Consider the following 7,738-nt stretch of genomic DNA (forward strand, 5'->3'; position numbering starts at 1 on the left):
TTGTCATGATAGGAAAAAAACTAAATTTTTGATCAGTAGTACTGAGGGTTAGTACAAGTTGCTTATGCTAAATTTGTAGTAATTAAAAGGTCTGAAAATGCTGTGTAATATGCAAGTTGTCTTTCTTTATTTTATTAAAAGAGTACCAGCAGCTTATACTGTAAAACATGACTAAATGAGTTGGTGTAAGAGTAGCTGAAGGAAAGGTTACCGGCAGCTTACACTGTGAAACAGGTCTACACGAGTTGGTGTAAGAGTAGCCAAAGGAAAAAAGGGCAGCTTACACTGTAAAACAGGTCTAAATGAGTTGGTGTAAGAGTAGCTCAAGAGTTAAAATCAGCCAGGCGCACGTTGTAAAACTTCCACGACGGTGGTTAACGTGTGGGGTTGGCGTGACGACACACACTGGAAAAAACCCTGGATACAGGTTGGTGTGTGGGCATGTTGCTAGGGATTTAACTCACCCATTCACATGAATCTATAAAAAAAAAAGGAGTTAAAATTCATCCAGACACGCGTTGTAAACTAGTTCCACGACGGTGGTGAACGTGCGGTTTGGCGTGACGACACACTGTCAAACAAAAAGCCTTAACAGGTTTGTGTGTGGGCTGTCGCCACGGATTTAACTCACCCAGGCCCTCCAAATCTCTATAAAAAAGGGAATGGAAAGGCCTAACAATTCGATTACCACGAAAATTATAATAAGATAAAATAAGATAAAAAATTAGAAGTGACTGTGGGGAGACTGCTGAGGAGCGGCCCTTTTTGCGGTCTCTGCCCATGTGTTAGTATTCCTACAAACAAGGAAATTGATCCATACACATTAAAAGAGGCAACAAAGGACATTAAGACCCATTCTCGTCTAATATTTGCACTTACGCCTAAACGATCCATTTAAGTAGGAGAAACACCACCCACGCACACACTGATAGTACAGCGCACACACATTCCCTCCCACTGACAGAGAAGCACACACACAATTTCGTGGACTGACTGAACAGGGGAGGTAAAAAATGGAGGATTGAAGCCATCCCCACCAGACGGGAGGATGCAAAGTCAGTGATCAAGTGGCTGCAAAAGGACTTGATCCCCCGTTACGGGGTTCCACGGTTCATTCGCTCAGACAATGGCACACACTTCAACAACACACACCTAAGAGAGGTAGAGGCTGCCTTGGGCATTCACCACAAGTTTGGCTCAGTGTATCATCCACAGTCACAAGGCCTTGTAGAAAGAGCCAATCAAACGCTTAAAGCCAAAATTGCGAAGGTTTGTGCAGACACTAAAATGACATGGGTTGACGCCCTGCCATTGCTGTTGATGGCAATGAGGTCATCCCCAGGCGGTAAGACACACCTGTCGCCACATGAGTGTCTGACAGGCAGAATAATGCCTGGTCCACCCAGGGATGGAGGTCACGTGCCACCCCTGGATGTCTTTGAAATTGAGATGTCAAGTTATATGACGGCTTTACCTGCTCTTACTGTAGCTCTCTCCAATCAGGTCTCCAGGGCCCTGGCAACTGATCTGGAGGAAGCTGCAGGACCGAAGGTAAAAGTTGGTGACTGGGTAAGAGTTAAGGTTCACAAGAGAAAGTGGCCAGAACCCAGGTGGACTGGACCGTACGAAGTGAAGGAGGTTACTTCACACTCGGCCCAGGTCAAAGGTAAATCAGGCGCACCTTGGCACCACCTGACACATTGTACCCCAGCACCTTCACCTTACCGCCCATTGGCTGAAATAAGAACTAATTTGAAAAAATGGAGAGGGTATAAGTTGGACCTATGTTACTCCTGGACTGCCATGGAGTCCTGTGCTTCTTCTGGTCGTAAAATTACTCCCAAGATTAAGACGTGCACAGCAGAGGGTGAAAAGGGGGAGGGCCAGAAGCCTTACAGCTTACAACTGGCGTTAAGATCACAAAGAGGCGTAGTTGTTTGTTTCTATGTAGTTTGTTTGTTTGTTTGTTTGTTTTAATATGGCTTCATTCAGAAGTAAAGAATTCCAAACTGAATTGTTAAAATTACACTTTTTGGCACAAATTTGTTGTTTCAGATATTTCCAATACATCTAATCTATTAGAGGAAAGGAGAAAGGTTTTGGCCTCAAAAGTTCTACAAAAAGAAGAATCATTTAAAATCTTATTTTATTTTTACCTGACACAGCAGGGCTAATAGTAAAGACCATTTTAATACTCCACAAGTTACTAATTGGATTCGTAATATAAATTCAAGGATGAGTGATTCACTACATCACATTAAGGTGTCATTTTAAAGCCCATCTCTAAGTACAGTTAAAGTGCAATGTTTTTTCTTTCCTTTCTCTGTTTGTATTATATTTAAGCCACTTACACCCATACAAAAGTTTCTTCTGCAACTGTGGCCTTGTGAGAATGAGATAACAATGTTTTTTGTTTTTAGTCTGGAGAAGTTGCTGCTCCGATGCAATGAGCCCAGTGAAAGTTAAATAACAGCTGATCTGTTCTGCAATGCTCAGGTTTGATGAGAAGGGAAATCTAGCTCTTCTCTTTGGTTCTTGAAATGCTGTTTTATTGACTTTTATTAATTTTGTTCTGCTGGCTGTGATTCTTTTAATCACAGCTATGTTTTGACGCTTTTATATTAATTGAATTGTTTGATTTTACATTTTTGTTTTGCTGGCTGTGATTGATTTAATCACAGCTATGTTTTGACATAAAGCGCTCCAGTTCCCCAAGCGAGCGCACCGAACTTGGGACACACTATAACTGATACAGCCTGAAGTGCTAGCAACCTCTCAGAGCTACACCACACCCCCTCTCACACACTGATAAAGATCCTCTCGGCGGGACCTGTGAACCGACGCCGGAGTTTTATTTTTTCCTTATGTTTTCAATTTTTCTATTCATTTTAAGCATTTAACAGAGTCCACAGTGTTAGAGTTTGATTTTGTTTCTTGTGTTACATTTTCTCTCTAAATCCACAGTATCATGCATGTGTTTTTAATTAAATAATAAGAAAAAAAATGGAACCAAGGCAAACACCTTGGCATCCTTTCAGACACCCTGGGTTATGTGGGTTTAGGGGGACAGTACTGTTTTTCACCTTTATCGCTTTACTGATTGCATTTCTTCTACTATGGTTCGAAAAGAAAGGAGGTGTTTGCGCTATGATAGGTGCACAATGTTGTACGTTCATCCCCAACAACACAGCCCCAGACGATACATTATCTCAAGCACTCCATAGACTGCACTCACTCTCTGTGGAAATGAAGGAACACTCTGGCGTGAAACCATGGGATGATATTATGACAAAATTCTTTGGCAAATGGTCTAAACTGGTTGCGGCCTTCATACTATCTGTCGCAATGGTCATAGCCCTGTTCGCCATCTGCGGATGTTGTTGTATTTCATGCATTCGAGTCCTGTGCATCCGTGTCATAGACTCTGCGATACAAAATAATGACATCTCTGCTAGCTCACTCTGAGGAGACAAGGGATATGACAGACTGCGTTTCTTATGATTTTTGCTCATATTATGACAATTGACCAGATATTGACCATGCCTTTGCTCTTGCGTTACAGACTGTCCCCTCAGTCGCTCTGACCCCTGATTAGTCACATAGCCCCAAATGGTGATGTATGGATCTATTCTGGACACGGTTTTGACCCAAATTGGCCCCTCTTTAGTGTATACAGCCCCTCGTCAGTTGAATTTTCCCTTACAAGTGATACTGTGGACTTAAGATGAAAGGGAGCTTCTTCTCGACACAAGTTTTGATGTCTGTGATTCTTCTGATCACAGCTATGTTTTGACGTTTTATAGTATAGGTTTCTTTTTGATTTTATTTGTGGTGTTGTGTTTTTTGATCATGGCTGTAGTTGGGTTTGTTTATCTGCCTTGCCCTTTTCTGCCCTTTGCCTTCCCTGTGTTGTCCACACCTATCAGGTGTGGACAACACAGGGAAGGCAAATACACACACTTTAGCGTGTGGTCAGATACACATACCATGTCCTTATACCTTATTATTACACTTGGCAGGACAGTCAACACTTTGTACCACACATCCCAGCTCCCTGTTTTAATTCACACACACACAAAGTAGAACACCAACAGCAGATAAGGAGCAGACCTTGGCTAAAATCTCTCCCCCACAACACACTAAGGCAGCTGCTTTGAGACAGAAACATTATGACCTCTGGTAACCACGACAACGGAGTGCACGTACGATATCTTCATCACGCGACATTCCAAGAGGATGAGGCACTGCCCCGTCTAGATGCAGCGGCCTCCATCTAGTTTTGACCAATCCAAGAAGAACCCCAGTCACGCCCAATATATCGATATATAACCTATGTGCGCACTCTGTTTAAGCGTCTCTTTTCCTGTGCAGGCTCCTGCGTAGAACTAGAGACCCATGCATGTTCAATTGCTGGACACCGCGTTTTCCTGACCTGTGACCTCTGAATAAACTTGCTTAATTTCAACTTGAGAATGACGACTCCTCTCCTTTGATTTTCCACCCGCAACACTTCTTTAATGATCAAATCCTAACTATAAGAAATAAAATCAACTGCCCTCAGTCAGCACTAATACCCTATCAAGAATAGAAATGTCAGAAACGGCAGAAAATCGTAACAATTATTTAGACAGCTTCTCTCTGATCACCCTTGATCAGCTGACCAATCTAATCTCATGTTCTTAACCAACAACTTGTATCTTAGATCCCATTCCTACTAAATTACTTAAAGAAATCCAGCCCCTAATTGATAGTATCATCAGGATATGTACCACAGTCCTTTAAAATAGCTGTTATCAAACCCCTTCTCAAAAAATCCACCCTGGCCAATAACAGACCGATATCCAACCTCCCCTTCCTGTCTAAAATCCTGGAAAAGGATTGTAGCCAATCAGCTGTGTGAGTTTCTCCAGGAAAGTAATATATATGAAGACTTTCAGTCTGGGTTCAGAGCCAGGGGCTACGTATTCTCCACATAGACTTGAGTGGAGAATACGTTATTCTCCCTCGACACCCGACATTTAACGGAGCAAACAGCGGAGAAGTTCTTCAACATGGATGACATTAAATTAATAATTGAAGTGGAGAAGTACAGTGAGTTGTATGATCCTCGGAACATGTTGTATAAAGACAACACCAAAAAAGACAAATGTTGGGACGCTGTTGCTTAATGTTGGAGCAACAAGTATATGCTTTTATACTACTGGATCAACGGGTGATATTATTAGCGCTGCCCGGCGCTTCAGAGTCGCTTCACCGTGTCTCCGGTGTGAACCCGGCGTTGCTTGTCATCCCTAAAGTCCCTAAAAGTAGAGTAGACGCCAGAGCTTTCAGCTATCAAGCTCCTCTCCTGTGGAATCTGTCACACCGCGGTGAGGTTTGTCTTGTCTTGGGGTTTCTTTCTCGTAACTTCCTGTTTTATTTTGAAATCTTAACTCTACTCTCGTTTCATGTCACTTGTCCTTCCTCATGTGTCACTGATTCCGGATTGTTTCCACCTGTTCCCTTCACCCTCATGTGCTTAAAAGTCTGCGTCTCCCCTTTGTCTTGTGCCAAAGTGTTTTGTCCTTGTCCGTGCACCTAAGCCCTTGTCAACAGTCATTGTCGTGTTTTGACTTGAGATTTGCTACGCAACGTAAGTTGTTTTCTTTATCCTCCTTGAGAGTGATTTTTCGTTTGTTAAAGTTTTCTAATTTAGCTTTGTTTTGTGTTCTTTTGTAATCTGTTCTTCTTCCTCCCTTTTGGAGCGATTTATGTTTAGAGAGTTCTGGTTAGTTTGAGGTGCCTCTTGTTTTAGGTGAGCCTTTTTCTTTTGTCCCTTTTTCATAGTAGTTTGGTTTTCCTCCTTCGGGAGCGCTTTTGTTTTCTTACTCTAGCCTTTTGTTTATCATCCTTCGGGAGCGCTTTTGTTTGCTTACTCTAGCCTTTTGTTTATCATCCTTCGGGAGCGCTTTTGTTTGCTTACTCTAGCCTTTTGTTTATCATCCTTCGGGAGCGCTTTTGTTTGCTTACTCTAGCCTTTTGTTTATCATCCTTCGGGAGCGATTTATGTTTATAAACCTCTTTCTTTTCCTAGTGTGTATTTTGAATCTTTTAGGGAGTTTTCCCCGAGTTATTCTTGCCAGGTCCTAGAAGTATTAAGTAAGTGTTTCATAGCCCAATCATTTGTCACTCATCATAGAGGATCTGAACTCAATAAAGTGTGCTGGTATGTGTAATTCTCTGCATTTGAGTCCTCATTTTAGTCCAGGTCTGACAGAATCATCTCCCACTTTCCGTTTGGGAGGCAGACAACATCAGTACGTTTAAGAGTAGCTTAAAAGCTTCCTTTACGATAAAGCTTATAGTGAGAGCCGGTCCAGGCTTGTCCTACACCTGCTCTTAGTTATGTTGCTATAGGTCTAGAACGTCAGGGGACAAATGAGACACAGAGCTTCTCTTCCCAGCTTCTCCTTCCTCTTCTCCCTCCTTATCACATCAAGAAATGAATATCTCATCAATACATGTTACTGACTTGACTTCTTCCCCGGAGTCCCTTTGCCTTATCGTCTGCGGATCCAGGGCCTCGGCTGCGGCCACATCGTGGATTATAATGGTGGATCGTGAATCAGAGATCAAGATTGTAATGGTGGATCCTGTATCGTGCTGGCTGATCGTGATAATAAGGTGTATCCTGTATTGTGTTGGCATCTGATAGTGGGGGTGGACCACGATTGAGGTGGCAGCTGATGGTGGATCCTAATGGCGGCAGTGGACAATGACTGTGGACTATGGTGGCATCCGATCTTGGTGGTGGATCATGATCGCGGTGGCTGCGTACCATAGACTAGGATTACAACATATATATTATGTTCACAACCATTACTGACAATATTCCATCAATTCATTGACCTTCAATTATGCTACTAAGGGTTTATTCTAATCAATGCTGCAAATATACCTTATCTTTCTGATGCTCTCCATTACACGTGCCATCTACTGCACTTCTGTCCGTCCTGGGAGAGGGATCCCTCACATGTGGCTCTCTCTGAGGTTTCTACGTTCTTTTTACCCTGTCAATTTTTTGCTTTTTTGTTTTTCCTTACTCTTGTTGAGGATTAAGGGCAGAGGATGTCACAACTTGTCAAAGCCCTATGAGACAGATTGTGTTTTGTGAATATATATATATGTATATGTGATTGCGCAGTGGCCGGCTGAGGGGCTGTGGCTTTGGCTGAGGGGTAGAGCGGTCGTCCTCCAACCTGAAGGTCGGCAGTTCGATCCCCAGGCTTCCCCATCTGCATGCCAAAGTGTTTTTGGGTAAGATGCTGAACCCTGAAATGCCCCTCATAGAACAACAAAGTGCTGCTCATAGATGCACTGTATGAATGTGTGGGTGCATGTAAAACTGTACTGTAAAGAGCTTTGAGTGGTCATAATCAGACTTGAAAAGCGCTATATGAATACAAAACCATTTACTACATTGTTACGCGTGCATTCCTACCTCTGCCAAGGAGGTTATGTTTGTTTGTTTATATGGTAACTAGCAACCTTACATAAAAACTGAATATTTCAAACTTGTTGGGATGAATCTGTGTGGATCAGGGATGAACCCATAAACCTTTGGTGTGGATCATGATCAGGCAGCAGATGAGGATTTATTTTCTTTTTCTTTAAAATGAGCCGTTCATTCAAGACAAACCAAATCATTCACAATCATATCTATGAACAAAGTTTTGAGGTAATATTCAGTGCTTTTATG

The sequence above is a fragment of the Pleuronectes platessa genome, chromosome 6 (genome assembly GCF_947347685.1).
Source record: "Pleuronectes platessa chromosome 6, fPlePla1.1, whole genome shotgun sequence".
Taxonomy (NCBI): Eukaryota; Metazoa; Chordata; class Actinopteri; order Pleuronectiformes; family Pleuronectidae; genus Pleuronectes; species Pleuronectes platessa.